This window comes from Callorhinchus milii, unplaced genomic scaffold, assembly GCF_018977255.1.
Source record: "Callorhinchus milii isolate IMCB2004 unplaced genomic scaffold, IMCB_Cmil_1.0 Scaffold2, whole genome shotgun sequence".
Classification (NCBI taxonomy): domain Eukaryota; kingdom Metazoa; phylum Chordata; class Chondrichthyes; order Chimaeriformes; family Callorhinchidae; genus Callorhinchus; species Callorhinchus milii.
In genome coordinates, this window is record NW_024704743.1 from 106115108 (window position 1) to 106132866 (window position 17759).

Here is a 17759-nt window from a genome sequence, read left to right on the forward strand (position 1 = left end):
GAGCTGTTTCTGTGCTGTGGGCACCACGGAAACCCGATTGGAGGGGCTCGAGAAGGGAGTGGCAGGAGAGGAAGGAGCAAAGCTGAGAAGCAACAACTTGTTCCAGGTTGGAGATGGGGCGGTAGTTAGGGAGTAGAGAAGTGTCCAGGGAGGGTTTTTAAGGATAGGAGTGATGACGGCGCTTTTTAATGGAGTGGGAACAGTACCAGAGGAGAGGGAGAGGTTTATGATGTCAGTGAATGGAAGGGCAACGAGGTGAAGCTGGGAGGTAAGGAGGGCATAAGGATTGGGTCGAGGGAGCAGGTAGTCAGTTTCATACCGTTATGGTAGTGATGAGAGAGGAGGGGGAGACAGGTTCAAAGGTGTGGAGGGAGGAGTGGGTAGGGGCCGGGGTGGGAGGAGGAAATGGGGAGATGCAGATGCAGTGGCAGAGGCAGCTGAGCGGATTCCCTCGACTTTGGATTAGGAAGTCCAGCATCGCCTCGCAGTTGGCATTTGAGGTGAGGATGGGTGAGACGTGAGAGGGTGGGTGGAGGAGTCAGTTTGTGATGGAGAAAAGGAGTCTGGGGTTGTCCTTAGCCTCCAAGATTGTCTTGGAGTAGAACAACGATTTAGCGGAGGCGAGGGCGGAGCAGATGAACCGTTAGGTTTAATTGAAATACATAAATGCAAGGTGCTACATATAGGAAGTAAGAATAGGAAACACAAGTACACCACAGATGGGATAGAACTTGCCAAGGGCGAAGCTGAAAAAGACCTAGGAATGTTGGTTGACTCGTGGCTCTCCATGTTAAATCAGTGTAAGTCAGCAATGAATAAAGCAACCAGGATGCTGGACTACATTGCCAAATCAGTTGAGTTCACATCCACGGATCTCTTAATTATGCTGTATGTACACAGTTTTCCGGGCAGCCTGACTCTCGGGTATTGCATACAAGGCTGGTCATCTCGACATAAGGAGCCTGTCCATGCCCGAGAAACAACGCAGAGGAGCACAACAACAGTGATTTTCAGTGTGAGAGGAGTGAGCTGCAAGCAACAGTTAGACAAGTTTGAGCTCTTCGATCTTTAGAGACGATGTGTCGAGGGACTTTATAGAGGTGTGTAACGTTTTAAACAAGATTGAAAAATAAATCCAGAACAGTACTTTCAGACCCACGAAGGTTTTCAACTTCAAGGGAGAATTTCAAGACACATGGCAGGAAGCATTACTTAACAAGCAGGGATCCGGAACAGATGCTTGTGTAACTCGACTTGTACCTGCCTTCCCAGGCTATTTATATTTCAAAATAAAGCAACTATATTTCTACTACATAAATTTCAAGATGAATATCTATTCTTGTTTTTTCAGATGGCGAGCAAGAAGAAGAGAAAAAAANTATAGATAAAGGTATAATTTCATTGTTAAAGTGGAATTTGTCTGCTACCCAGTTATCCAACAGAATAAAGTGAACCACTAACCAGAATTCCAGCACCGATTCTCTGACTTCACTCTTCAGATTGGTGTCAGGAGAGGGGAGGTGGGTCTAACACTGGCCCATTGATATGACAACTATTACAACTAACGACAACTGTTCGTTTCACTATGCCATTACAAATCTGATCTCTTTAGTAATCCACTTGGATTTCTTAATGAAATGCTGTACGATTGACCTCCATTAACATCTGCAAGATTTACAGTACTGATTTGTTTTGGCTTTGATTTACCATGACTATCAGGGTGTAGATATAAGCTTCAACACACAATCAACTAATCTTTCATCAGGCAAAATAAATGGTGTCTGAGTAATGAACTAAACTGAAAAAAAGTTATCCTACATTTTATAATAATAACAAAAAGCTTTCGATTTGATATAACCTCTAACACCTCAAAATCCTTTACAGTAGTTACTGTTGAATATAGTGACTGCATATAAGTAGAGTAGTTGATTTACGCCTAGCAGTGTCACTCTATTCAACATTAAGAGATGAGGTACAAACTTCCATCAGTAATTTGAAGCAATGCCAAAGACAATAATTATTTCCATGTCAACCACATTTGTTGAAAGACTGTAATATTAGCTTCTTCTGAATATATAATTACAATATGTACTTTTTCTCCTTTTACGATGCAGATGAAATATGGGAAGTGACAGTTACCACTGGAGCCTCTGCTGATGCAGGCACTGATGCTGCTGTCATACTCTATGCGTATGGGGATAAAGGAACATCGGGTCCAATTATTTTAGGATCAGGAAAGGAGAATCTATTCAAACCGAGTAATATGGATGCATTTAAGGTATACAAGGAAGACAAAACAGTGGCTTAGAAATGTCAGAAATTCGTAGCAATAGAAATGTTTCAAAATAATATAATAATAATCCTTGCATTTGATATAGCCCCTTTCACATCATTGAGATGTCTCAAAGTGCTTCATAGAATATATTGTGAAGTAAACTGACTGTGTATCTTGTGGGAAAATCGCAGCAAACAATTGCACTCAGAAGTGTCCCACAAACAGTCATGGATTGAGTGACCAAATTAAAAAAATTTTAAAAAAAATTTGAGGGATTATTACCCACGGAAAGCAATCTGCCAATCGACTAACAACCCAGGTTTCTACTTACTGATAGGTAGAAAGAGTAAATATAGTACAGCACCGACTCATCTATTTCATGTTGTATCTCATATTTGTATTATATATATGTTTCACTTTCTGTCTGTGTGTCTCTGAAACTATAATATTACTCCAAGTCTAATTTTAATTGGGCTCATTTAAAAGTGGTTGATTTGCTTATCTGTACTTTGAGGTTGTGTTATCTACCTGAATGCAGATTGTTGATGCTTTTATTGGTGAAGTCAGCAATGCAAGCCTGTGTGCTCGCTCTTATAGACATTGTTTTGACCGACACCTGCAAGCTTATGCATTCAGATGCCATTTAAACTCATCAGTGTAATGTGCCGGTATTAACAGCTGTTTAAATATTTATGCAGGTAGTTAACTAAATAATATTTATACAGTATATGATATAGTATCCACTGCTCCATCATTGGAGGTCGCGCTTTCAGCCACTGCCCCCCAAAACTCTGGAACACTTTCTCTCAATCCCTCTGCCTTGCCTTCTCTCTACCCTTTTTCAAGTCATGCCTGAAAACCTTCCTTTTTGACTTTGCTTACGATCACCTTCCCCCCACCCACCCCGGCTCGGAGTCAGGCTCCACTGCTGTTAAGCCCCCTAGGACACTACTCTATGTGGAGGGCGCTATATGAGCTCAAGTTGATGTTGTAGTATCTTTCACATTGGGAGGATGTCTTAAAGCACAGAATATGTGTGGTATAGTGACAGTATATTTTGGCAGGTAAATTACACTTGTTTAGCGCTTTTCACATTGGGAAGAACTTCCAATAATGCAATTCTGAACAAGAATTCACTTGCTCCCCCCCACCCAGCACTTCACTGGAGTGTCATCACAATGTAGCGCTTGAACACACAATCTTGTGACTCAGAGGCGTGAGTGCTACCGAATGAGCCAAGCTGACACACAGTTTTGTGCACGTGGTAGTTGTTAGACTTTGATTGAGACTGGTTAGATTTTTCAGTATTCTGCTGCCATCTCTGCACTTAATGAGTTGCAAAGCTTGCAGCTTCCACGTTTTCTCTTCAGATCCTTAAATATTCATGGATGTATTTTATCTGGTCCTGTAGTTCTATCGATATTCAGGTCATGCTTGCTATGTAAATAGATACGACTGAGTTGTTATTGAAGATTAGCATATCTTTAAAATGTAAAAGAGTGTTCAGCGATTTTTAGAGTAGCTAATTTTTTATACTTCTGTCAGAATATGTATATATTGTAGCTTCAAAAAATATATTAGAAATATTCTAAGACATTTTCATGCACCCAAAATGTGGCAACTAATGTAAATTAATATTTCTAGACATTAATATCTTTCCTTCAGTTGTTTTCTCGGTATACACTTGTTAGAAGCAACTTATTTTAACTAAAGGAATTCAGCAAACCATAGAAATCATTGCACAGAAGAGGCCATTTAGCCCATCAAATGTAAATATTGACTGCCAGCATTTGCACATTCATTATAAGGTAGTTAAATTTGCAGATGACATAAGAGATGGCTGCAAAGAGCCATATAAGATTATAAGATCTTTCTTACAAAGAGAGGGATCTAAGATTCTAAACGCATTTGAGAAAGTCAACCCAGAAAAATATTATCACCTTTGGCCAAGGTAGCAGAACAAGAGGAGCGCAGGTTTAGAGTTGCAAAGAGCAGTTTCAGGACAGATATCAGAAAATATGTCTTTACCCAGAGGATTGGATTGAACCAGTTTACCAAGGCATACCAGTCAGACAGGAATTCTGAAGGTCAACCCCCCCTTCCGACCCTCTCCTTGCTCTCCATCCAATCCCTTCAATGTACAGATTCTAACCTGCATGAAGGGCACTAATAAATCAAGTTGTTGTTGCTGTAAAGCTTCTGAATGTTCAATTTCTTAAAATAATTCAAATCTATTTTGTGTTGCATTTTAAATGAATACCAAGTATTTAACTTATTCCACATTAAAAAAAATTCTAGATCCTACAACATCAGCAACAGTATATATTTGTGGAGTCCTGTAGCTCAGTGGTTAGAGCACTTGCTTTGCAAGTGAGAGACCTGGGTTTGATTCCTGGCAGGGCAAAACCTTGGGCAAGTTTCATTACTCCACACGTCTGATAATAATCCCTCAAAAACAAAACAATAATAAATTGATCACTTCAATCCACGACTGTTTGTGGGACACTGCTGTGCGCAATTGGTTGCCGCGTTTCTCCTACATAATATGCAGTCAATTCACTTTACAGCCTATTCTGCGAAGCGCTTTGGGACATCTAGAAGACATGAAAAGCGCTATATCAATTGCAAGGATTATTATTATTATTATTTATATAGCACTTTTCACATCACAAGGACATCTCAAAGTGCTTCACACAGCTGACTGGGAGCTTGAGTTGGGGTGGGGAGTGGGTGGGATGAGTGGGAGAATGCCAGACTATTTTATGCCATTAATGGCTTTTTTTTAGTTCAATCTTAGTTTCATTTTATTGGTACCATCCAATAGGTGTTAACTAATTTATTTTTGGCATTGGAAAGTTTTTGCTATTCTGAAAAATGCCACTAGGTGCTGTACAGCATCTTGTAACAAGCTAATGTTGTGAGCTCTAATAAGGATTTCATCCAACCCACAAAATGACACTTTAAACCATTTATTTGGTCTTAATTTTTTAGAACAATTGCAAAAAACAATTTAAACTGACAGAGCATTGGCATGAGACCAGAGTGTAAATAGGATGACTTGTATCTGACAGTATTTAAACTGGCAAATGGAAAAAGACATGCATGAACCTGGGAACATTTCATTAAAGCACATAACACAGAGATGCTAATACAAAATGAGATCTGACATTGAGGCAGGTTGGCTGAATGCCAAAAGCATAGACCTGCACAGAACAGTCACTGTTAAATATATAGAGTCTAGGTGCAGCTTTCAATATCATTTAACCTGTGCATTTGTCTTATGAGCAATTGGCAATTACAAATGCATTTGTGATGGTAAACAGTCATTAAATCTATACATGATGAAGCTCATACCAATGCCTTTAAATCAAGATCTACAGGGGAGACAAAATTGATATTTTTAAATAGATCATTTAATTTGCCAGAAATGATTCCATCAATCTGTGCTGCATGAAAAGATGACTATTGTTTGGTCTCAAATGTCAATGTTCATCATGAACCCACGGCATCAGACCATAAGAGTCTTTGAGCCCATAATCTCATTATAATTCTTCAGCTACAGTATGTTAAACTTGGATGGTTGTCAAATGCAAATCTCTGCAAATACAAACCACTGAATTTTAAATAAACACAAACTTGTATTGTGCAGATAATTTTAGGTTTTTTGCGAAATAGGTTGAATGCTAGAATGCTAAACGTGTCTTTTATCTTTTATCTGCAAGTGGCTTAAAGTTTTATTTAGTCCAAAGTATTTTTTGATCGCAATAATTATGTTTAAGTGTGTAAAGTATCATAAATATATAAGAATATTAAAATAGTATAAGAAGGACATGTTTAATATTACACATCATTTTGTTTAACTGCCTTAGAACTCTATGTACAGAACATTTCTTTCCTAGTCTGATAAAATTAGTTATTCCCACAGGCTGTTTTATGATTTAACAGCTTGCTCATAAACTCAATAGGTGGAACTTTATCTGCACATTACAAGAGATCAAATATTCAGGTAATAAACCACAGAGTGACAATTTTTTAGTGGAGTCACCAGGAATCATTGTCACGTTCAAAATAAGCCATTTTCATGGGATGCTAACTTTTGGTAAAACTGCACATACAGATGCTTAAAAGTAAAAGAAATGTTACCAATCGAGAAATGAATGGTACAGCAGGACATCACACAGAATACTTTCAACTCTGGAAAATGTTATGGTTAGCACTGTAGCCAATTTGTATTGTTGCCTGATGACCCATTATCCACAGTATTTCTGTATCCACAATGTGAACATTTCAAAACAGTGCAGATAATGGACTCTGCTGTAGCGAGATTGAAATAATTTAGGTGCACCTTTTAAAACCTTAGCCACAGCCATTGAATGTCGAGCAGATCATGCTTGTTATTTTTGGGCCAGTTTAAACTAGTCACCTTGTCAAGCTTATGTGTATTGCAAGTTGCTACAAGTGATAATTGTTTAAAATCGAGCCCCAAATCAATGTACTAATAAAAGTTGAGTTTATGCACTCTTAAACTTTTGACCTCATTAAAAAAGAAATCAGCGATTGAAAGGCTCGACACAATGCCAAGGAAGACATTCACACAGTGTTACATTACTTCAGACATGAAGTGGTATTTGGTTTTCAGATAATGTGTCATGCTGAACTTTAGCATTGATTTTCATGTTGAATCTCTGCTTAAACATGTAGCATAAATTTTGTTTTGAGGCATTGAGTCTACTTTGGGTCCTGTTGTTAAATATAAATCAATGCAATTGTGTAATGTCTATTATTTTTATATATGTACTGCAGCTGATTCCAGCAAATCTTTAAAAAAATAGATTTCAAATGTTTGTGGCCATTTCATCAGGCCATCCTTAGTGTAGCTGGTTGCCCTCTTTAAAAATATTGAAAAAATTAGTTGGCAGTCAGCTTAACTGTGTATCCACAGTTATCACTCTTCAGTGAGAACTTCTCTGATCAGATACATATGAATCAACTTTCCTGCTCCAAAACACTTTGCTGCTAGAATAGATGTCAAGTCATTTTCCAGCAATATAAAAATGTCATATGTTTAACAACTTTATTTCCCTTTGATGATGTGCACTTTTATTAAATTTTCTCATTATAGATGTACATTGTTAAAGTCACTGAATGTAGTGACAAGTGGAATGATATGTTCTAAATTCCTTCTTGGGAAATATTTTTACACAGCACAAGCCAATTGTAGGTAATGTTTCTAGACTTATCAAAAGACATTTTTAATTCAAACCTCTTTGTATTTGATTTAGCACTTTTCATGTCGGGGGGACGTCTCAGACCGTTTAACAAGATTTGTTGTAAAATGTAGTGACTGCATATTTTGTAGACACAGCAATATTCCACCAACAGCCATGAAATGAATGACCAATTTTATCTGGAATTGTTGACCAGGACACTGGAGAAAACATTATTCCCTTGAATAATGTCATGGGATCTTTAACATCCAGCTAAAAAGGCAGAAGAGACCTCAAATATCATCCTTAGGACAGCACCTCTAACAATGCAGCACACCCCCATCAATATATTGGAGTGTCACCTTAGACTATATGAGTTCCATGTCCAAAAATGGGGTTCAAACCCACAATCATCTGACTTAGACACCCTGATGTCTTTTTGTATTTTATTTGCATAGATTGATCTGAAAAACGCTGGAGATTTATATAAAATTCGCATAGGCCATGACAATAGTGAGATGAATCCTAACTGGTTTCTAGAGAGTATCAAACTAAAGGAACTCAGATCTGGACATTCTACTATTATTCCTGTCAACCGCTGGCTAGCTGAAGATCTCGATGACGGGGACATTTGGAGAGAATTTCCTATTAAAAATCCTGGACAAACACTATCGAGTGAGTACGTCTTTCTGTGCTATTATTTTTGCATTACTTTTCTTGCTAACTAACATAGATGTTTGAGATGGTCCTGTGTTTAATGTTAATATATGTATTAACATTAAACACAGGACCATCTCAAACATCTATGTTAGTTAGCAAGAAAAGTTTGCAATGCGCAAGGCAATGCCAATGTATTTTGTGTGTGTCCTTTAGTGATATAAATGTATGCTAAGTTAAAATCACTTTTTAATTGCCTATTCTTTTGTTGACTGGCACAGCGCTGAGTTATCATATCGAAGTGTACACTGGCGACAAGTTTGAAGCATACACACTTCCAAATGTCTTCATCAACATAATTGGTGAAAGAGGAGACTCGGGCAAGAGAAAACTACACCAGTCTTACAGCCATAAGACCCAGTTTAAGGTTGGACAGGTAACACAATGGTTTCAAAAAGCATTCTAAGGTATTACATGAAAGGATTACGTTAAAGATTATGGGGCATGCAATTAAGCAAATTTTGGTTGCACGAATAGAGTGAAGGACAGAAAGCAAAGAGTAAGGTTAAAAGGAATGTTCTCAACAACAAAAACTTGCATTGATATAATGTCCCTCGCACAGAGTAGCGTCCCAGAATGCTTTCTCAGGTAGAAAGGTGAAGTAAGTGGTGTTTCACAAGTGTTTAGTTTTGAGCATCTCTTAATTTTGCAAGGATAAATTATCTGGAATTGGGAATTGGAACAATATTGAAATTTACTAATTACACCAAATAAACAATATTGCAAATTATGTTGAGAATTGTGAAAGACTGTAGGAGATTATAGATAGGTTAGCAGGATGGGCAGCTCAGTGGAAGATCCAGTTAATGACGAAAAATGTGAGGCACAGTAGAACGCCAGTTATCCACATGTCAATTATTGTTTATCTGCATCAGGTTGTGTTGCTTAAGTGGACTCAGAGCTGTGAGATAACATGTAGAAAAAATTGCATGCATATTGCAAGGTTGCTAGAAAATAATTTAATTACCATTCATCTTCATCTACCATCCACTCTGAGAAGTTCAACCATTTGAAAGAACAGAGAGATTTGAGGGTTCATATACGTAAATCTTTGAAGGTGACAGGACAGGTAAATAAAGCTGTTAAAAAAGCATGCCAGACACTAGGCTTTATAAATAGGGGCATAGAATCCAAGTCAAGAAGTTATGATAAACCTTTACAAAACACTGGTTAGGCCTCCGCTAGAGTATTGTGTTCAGTTCTGGGCACCACACTTTAGGAAGGATGTCAAGGCATTGGACAGAGTGCAAAGGAGATTTACCAGAATGGTACCAGGAATGAAGAGAAGCTACCGAAGTTAAGATTATTCTCCTTGGATCAGAGAAGGTTAAGAGGAGACTTAATAGAAGTTTTCAAAATTATGAGGGGATTCGATAGGGTGAACAAGGAGAGACTATTTCCATTGGAGGGTGTGTCGGTAACCCAAGGATACTGTTTTAAAATAGTTGTTAAAAGAAACAGAGGGGATCTGAGGAGAAACTTTTTCACATATCGAGTTGTTGTTTCAGAAATGCGTTGCCTGAAAGGGTGGTGGAAGCCGATTCGATAATAACTTTTAACAACAACAACAAGATTCCGTTTATAGAGCACCTTTCACGTCGGGAGGACGTCCCAAGGTGCTGGACAGTTGGGTCAGGACCCGAGCAGGGGGGAAATGGTCAGGGTGAGGGGAGGGAAGGGAGGGAGCGAGGAGGGGGTAGAGAGTCGAGAGGGGAGCTGAAGGTTCGGTCAAAGAGAAAGGTCTTGAGACCAGCCTTGAAGGAGGAAAGGGAGGAGGTGGCGAAGGCACTGGGGGATAGAGTTCCAGAGCCTAGGGGCTGAGAGGCTGAAGGCCCGGCCACCGATGGTAGGGCGGTTGGGGCGGGGGATGTGGAGCAGACCGGAGCCAGAGGAACGGAGGGTACGGGCAGGTAGGTAGGGGGATAGTAGGTCGGAGAGGTAGGAGGGAGAATGGCCTTGTAGGTGAGGATGAGGATCTTGAATTCGATCCTCTGGGGGATGGGAAGCCAGTGGAGGCGAGCGAGGGTGGGAGTGATGTGGTCGCGAAGCCTGGTGCAGGACAGTACACGAGCTGTAGAATTCTGAATGACCTGCAGCTTGTGGAGGAAGGTGCTGGGAAGGCCGGCGAGGAGAGAGTTCCCAAAGTCCAGCCTTGAGGTGATAAAGGCATGGACCAGAGTTTCAGCAGCGTGAGGGGTGAGAGAGTGCCGTAGTCTGGCGATGTTTCGGAGGTGATGGAAGGCGGTGCCACTTGTGGCGCGGATATGAGGAAGAAAGGACAGCTCAGGGTCAAACAGAACACACCGAGGTTCCTAACTGGCTTTGAGAGGGAAGTAGATAATTATTTGGAGAGAACAAGTTTGCAGGGCTATGGGGAGAGAGCGGGGAAGTAGGATTGATTTGAATAGCACAGACACGATGGGCTGAATGGCCTCCTTCTGTGCTGTATAATTGTATGAATGTATGATTCTATGATTTCTCAGTATTTTGCCCAGAAAATATACAGTCAATTCAATTTACTGTATATTCTGTGAAGCACTTTGATACATCTCGAAGATGTGATAAGGCACTATATCAAATGTAATAATTATTATCATTAACTACTCTATGTTTGATTCATCTTATCCAGTTGTTCTTTGGTATCACTTTTCATTATTGTTTCAGCTTCTCTAAAAGCAGTGAAATTGTTTGAGTAGATTGACTGTCTGGGTATTGTGAATAATGTTGAAACTCCAAAGTGGATGATTTCCATTATAACAACAACAACAACAACAAGATTCAATTTATAGAGTGCCTTTCACGTCGGGAGGACGTCCCAAGGTGCTGTACAGTTGGGTCAGGACCCGAGCAGGGGCAAAATGGTCAGGGGGAGGGAAGGGAGGGAGCGAGGAGGGGGTAGAGAGTCGAGAGGGGAGCTGAAGGCATGGTCAAAGAGAATATAAAGTGCATTTGTATTACTTCTCAGTCTACCACAATTATTGCCACTGTGTTCTTCTTCACTCTGCTCTGGTCTTTATTGAACACAGAAGTAGTTCAGTTCAGGACAGTGTAATTGGGTGCCATTGTTTTCATCATCATCTCCACAGTTCACTTTTATTCATACATACTCTAATAAGAAAACTATCTGATCTGTTTGCACTTTAATAGATTATGATTTAGCAGTACTGTAACATATATACACACATGTACAAATATCTATATTTATATATACACACATATTAGATATATATTCATGCTCAGAGTCCACTTGAGACATCATTCTGTATGAAACTTGTATAATTGCAACTTGTTGTTATTGTTGAGTATATGTGGGAAGGTCAGTTTTTCCCTGTAAAATTTACTTATTTATGAATCAATGTAAATTGATTTTTTCTTCCTTTCTCACCAGATGGACCAGTTTAAAATTGAAGCAGTTTCTCTTGGAGCGCTTGAAAAGATTGTAATTGGGCACGATGGCACCACACCAGGTTGTGTATAATCACTTGTGGCTATGGTTAAACTCTATTGTTATCTCATCCACATACAACTATATTCTCATCTGTCTGACATTACTGGAAAATGCTCAATTTCAGTCCAGGTTAGCTTGGGCAAAGGCGGAGCTGGTTTGCAAATTTTAACTTTTTTGCATGTTATATATCATATTATCTTTTTTTCAATTATTCTTTTTGCTATTTTTCTCACCAGATGTTTTCTCCCCCCCACCCCGCCCTTCTCTCTCTCTCTGCTTTTGGAATGACCTCCTCTTTCTGGGACTCTCAAGTGGCCATTATTCATATGTGAGTCTTGGCAGTAAGTGTTGGTCGACTACTCGACTGTACAGGATGTCACAGCCAAACTAAACTCACTCCACTGCTATGCATGCACTCAACCAGCAGGAGGCGCTGAAGCAGAATCATTTGCAGAAACCATGGCTGTTTTCCCCCTTCCTAACCATGGAAAACCTATGCCAATTTAGCCTCCCAATGCAGCCCTGGCTCAGACCATTAAGCTAAACACAAGCTGGGAATCAAACCAGCCATTTCCTAGTCCATAACCTGCAGCTCTATTCATTACACCAATGGGGCTGCCCCTCCGACATAAGTTTATCAAATCTAAGGAATCCAAACCATACAGGAACCCTTTGGGTTAGCAGAAGTATGTAAATACCAACCTGGGGAAACTCCCCTGGAATATGATGTATTTCATCATAGAATTATACAGCACGGAAAGAGGCCATTCATCGTGTCTGTGCCGGCTCTTTTGAAAAGAGATATCAAAATCAATCCCATTCCTCCGCTCTCTCCTCATAGCTCTCTCTCTGCTCCTTCTCTGCCTTAACCTTTTCTGCTCCAAGGAAAACAATCCTGTTGTGAAGTTCCTTATGAAGGAATCCCATTAATAAATGCACAAAATTAGATACTAATATATTTCACAAAGGCACGGTCCATGGAGGAGAATGTAAAAACAAGAGATTTCAACCATTCATTGTGCTGATTAAAATGAAATGACTATGTATTGTAGGCGAAACGCGGCAGCCAATTCCGCACAGCAGTGTCCCACAAACATTCGTGGATTGAGTGACCAAATTAAGTTTTTTTTTAATGAAATTATTCTAAAATATTATGTAGTGTGAAGTGTGATTTTATGCAAATGTAAAGTTTTTCTCTCTCCAGCTAGTGGATGGTTCCTTGACAAAGTTATTATCAAATATGAAGAGGATGGCCAGAAGCATAAATCTGTGTTCCTTTGCAACAGGTATACAGTAAATTTAAAACAAGATCACAAATATGAAAATCAATGCTTGTATGCTGACTGTATGTGACCTTTGGCTACATACTAATGACTTATTGAAATGGCAGGTGGCTCGATATCACTCAAGGTGATGGAAAATCGGAGATAGAATTGATTGGCAAGCGTAAGTCTGATTATACCCCAATATTTATTTGTTAGAATAAGCAATAGAATGTATTACATTGTAAGATCAAAGAATAAAGCTACACACGTTTGGTGAAACTGTATTGTAGAAATGTTAATGAAATCTGTTGAAGATTACGTTAGTTTGTATAGAATTTGCTAATTTTTGATCTGAACGAATAGTGGTGAGATAATGTAAAGATATAACTCTCCTTAAAGGGTGAGAGGGGGGAGATAGGCAGGGGTTTCCTTGGAGCTGAGCTCATTCCAAGATGACATGCTTGGCAAGGGAATGTCAGAATTGAGTCAACTTTCTGTGGCAGTCTCACTACTGATGACAGTCGGCAAGACTTGGAGGGATAGATAAGTCCCTGGAAAGCAGGATTCTTCCCACTCAGCTACAGTTTATTCCAACAAGTCAAAGCCCTAACGGATAGGGGAAAGTACTGGTACACTTGCCAGACAGTGTTCTCAATATAAGCTATGAGGTTGTAGCTGGTTAAATTCCAGCACTACCCCAATGTACACTCTTGGTTCCCCAAGCCTTGGCTGTCACCAACCTGTGCCTCGTATACTCCAGAATTAGTAAGCATAGTGTGTCCCTGCATGCTCCCCATCTGAGACCAGCAAACTTAGCACAGCCTAGGACCTCCTGGTTCAACAAAAACAAATTACATTTGTATAGCGACTTTCATGTCAGGAGAACATGAACTTATGGTTCACCATAAGTTATAGTGCTATCCACTGCACCATCAGAGCTGCCTCTCCATTCCAGTTTTGTAAATTGTTCTTTGGGAAATGTTTGGAATGAATGAACCAAATCTGTTCTGCAAGGGCTTAAAATGAACACACAAAAGTATAGGTGTTTTGTATGTCTGCCTGTTTCAACTTATGAGATCAACCTCAAGATAGTTCTTGCTGTTGTATTGCTGCTCTAGTAATCTGGAGACTTTTTAAAATCATGGACCAAAAGTTTACAGATAGTCAAATACGTGTATCGCACACAATCAGGAAGCCCTTCATTTAATAATCTCCTTAACTCTGAGCAGTCATTAATTGCAACGTTCCTCAACTAAAATAAATAATTATTCGCTTTTTCTTTTACAATAAAGACAGCCATTAGTGTCATTCCCAATTGTAGTAAACCATGCTTCACAACAGACTAAAATGTAATATTCCACGGGAGAATAAACATTAAAATTTATACAATGCTCTGGGTTAAACATATAATACAATTGGTTGTTAGGAATATGCAATTTACCAGACTTATTTGGAATAGTATTGCAATGGGGACTATTTCTGAGCATAATGACCCTCTATTACAAAGCAATAATGCGTGCCTGCATTGCTAGCCAGCTTTTTTAGTCAATGCTACATAGCTACCAAAAGCTGATTTATAACCATACCTACACATTATGAATTTATCCAAACTTCAAGTTAATGCTCCAGTTAAATGCTATTTTACCCATATGTTTTGTAATTCTAAAATAGGTTTGCAATCTCTGTCCTAATGTATTTATCACTGGTTCCTATTTTGGGACCATTAAAAATCCCTTTTATCCGCAGAAAAGCAGATGTATCTTGATGAGCACCCAGGCCATGACAAATTGTCATCGCATTTTACCCTCAACTGTGAGCTCTTGATGTGGTTCTTTGTCTCCTCATCTCATTCTTCTCTCACATCACCCTCCCCTCCTCCAAACCCTTCACCATCCTTTTCCACCCGTGGAAAAAGATTTCCCCCGAGTCCCTCACAAACTCATCCTCAGACCTTCTCTCCCTCTGGCCTTCCACCCGCAGAGACCCAGACACAGCCGTCAAGCTGCTAAATGATCACTTTTCCTTAACCCGATACAACGGGCATCTCCCCTCCCTCAAGCCCAAAACACTTTTTACTCACAGGTGATTCTTGAGGCCAAAAACAACCCTAAAATCCTTTTTTCCACGACCCACCACCTCTTCCTCGCCCACCGCTCAAGCTGCCTCAATCCTCACTTCTGATACCAAGTGTGAAGAGGTCCTGGACTTCTTTATCTCTAAAGTAGATAACATCCATTTGGCTGCTACACTCCTTTGCCTCCATCTCTCCTTCCTCCCTTTTCCCCATCATCACCTATATGACGCCCACCATCTGCTGCCTTGACTCCCTCCCCACCCAGCTTCTGGTCACTCAACTCTCCCTCCTCTGCCCACTGCCAGTCAATCAACAAGCAACTAGTCCCTCTCCTCAAGTTCTGTCCCACTACCCCTCAAAACCATTGTCATCACTCCTCTTCTTAAAAGAAATACCCTCGATCCCTACAACCTCACAAACTTCAGACCCATCTTAAACCTACCCTTCTTGGCCAAAGTTTTCAAACACTACATTGCAAATCAACTTTGCTTGCACCACTCAAACCCCTCCAGTCGAGTTTTCACCCTGCCCACAGTGCAGACACAGTGCTCATCAAAGTAACAAATTACGTCCTCTCCCTCTGTGACCAGGGCTCCCTCTGCCTCCTTATTCTCCTGGACGACTCTGCCACATTCTACACAGTTGATCACGCCATTCTCCTCCACTCCCTCTCCTCCCTCATCCACTTTAATGGGATTGCACTCGTATGGTATGAGTGCTACATAGCACCCCGCCAACAACACATCTCGGCAAATGGTTTCTTCCTCCCTCCCCTGCCTGGTCACTGCAGGATATCCCAAGGCTCCATCCTTGGCTCTCTTCCTTATCTATATGCGGTGATGTCATTCACAGAAGTGGGGTCAACTTCCACATGTATGTGGACAACACAATCTTCCCTTCTCCAGCTATGACTCCCAGTCCATTGATGTCCTGTCAACTTGTTTGATGGACATCAAGGTCTGGATTTGCGCAAATTTTCTACAGCTGAATACCGGCAGGACAGAAACCATACTCTTTGGCTCCCGTCAACGTTTTCCTCTTCTGCGGGTCTGAACTCCTTAACCTCCCTTTTTGTTTGTGCTTACGGTCACCTTCTCCCCTTCCTCTGCCCTTGGATCGGCGTCAGATTCCTCCACTGTTAAGCACTCTGGGATACTACCTCGTGTGAAGGGCGCTATATAAATGCAAGTTGTTGTTGTTTCAGTTCTGACAAGTTGGGATTCAGTTCCCCGCCATGGTTCCTGATATATTTTAATGTTAAATATGTTTCTTCTTGTGTTCTCATAAAGAGGGTGTCTGAAAATTCTACTGGTAGATGGGAACCTACCAGATTCATTTTCGACATGAAAGTTTGTCTCTTCTAAAGAGAAACTCGGAGCCAGAGAGACTAGTATAGTTCAAATTATACTAATATCTTCAGGCATTCATACTGCCTGGAGGATTTATTGTTTTTAAACCCCTTAAATCTTAGCCTCAGTTATGTCAAAGTCCTGGAGTTCAAACATTGTTTTCTAAATTTGGATGGCCTGCTTTTAGTGTTTAATATGTTCACCAGCTCCTATTTTCATTCTCTTTTTCAATTCCCTTTGAGTCCCTTGTGATTTAAGACCCATTAGGTAATAATAATCACATTTGATACAGCACCTTTCATGTCAAGAGAATGTCTCAAAGCACTTCACAGGATATACTGAAAAATAGAATGATTGTGTATATCATGGGCAAACACGCCAGCCAATTTGCACACAGCAATGTTCCACAAACAGTCATGAAATGAATGATTATTTTTATCTGAGAAATTGTTGGCCAGGACACCGGGAGAAATCTCCTTCTATTTTGAAGAATGCCATGGGATCTTTAACCACCTGAATAAGCAGACGGGACCTCAGTGCAGCACACTTTGGAGTGCCAGCATAGTCAACGGTATGAGTTCAAAGTCCCAATATGGGGCTTAATTCCACAGTCTTCTGGCTCAGGGGCTAGAGTGTTACCAGTTGAGCCAGGATGACCCACATGATAGAACGGACAACTCAGATATAGGAGGTAAGGAGAGAGAGTTCAATACAATGTTAGGAACATTAAAAGCATAGAGTAGTGATACGAGAAGTACATGACAGGCATGAATGGATGTGCTAAGAACAACAGATCCAATGGTATGATGTAGAAGAGCATTAGAGACATTACAACACCATAGCTTGGAAGTTTGCATAAGGCTGAATCAGAGACCTGCAGAGAACGAGAGAGAATAGAAAACAAATGAGGGAAGAGAGATCAGAGGCATCATTTTCAGATACGAATCTCAAAGACCACAACAACAACAACTTGTACTTATATAGCGTCCTTCACACAGGGTAGCGCCTTAGAGCACTTAATAGTTGCGGAGCCTGACTCCGAGCTGGGGACTGGAAAAGGTGGCTGTAAGCACGGTCGACCAGGAAAGTTTTCAGGCGAGACTTGAAAGAGGGGAGAGACGGGGCAAGGTGGAGGGATTGAGGGAGAGTGTTCCAGAGTTTTGGGGCATAGTGGCTGAAAGCATGACCTCCGATAGTGGGGCGGAGGGTACAAGGGACGAGCAAGAGGCAAGAGGCCAGCCATTAATTTCTTTCTTAATATGCCTTGAATTAAATATTGTGTAAATGTGTAAAGGTATTAGCCTGGCTCAGGTGGTAGCACTCTTGCCTCTGAATCAGGAAGTTGTGGGTTCATGGCCCATTATGGGATTTTAAACGCATATATTACAAGCTAACACATCAATACAGTCCCAGAGATTTGCTGC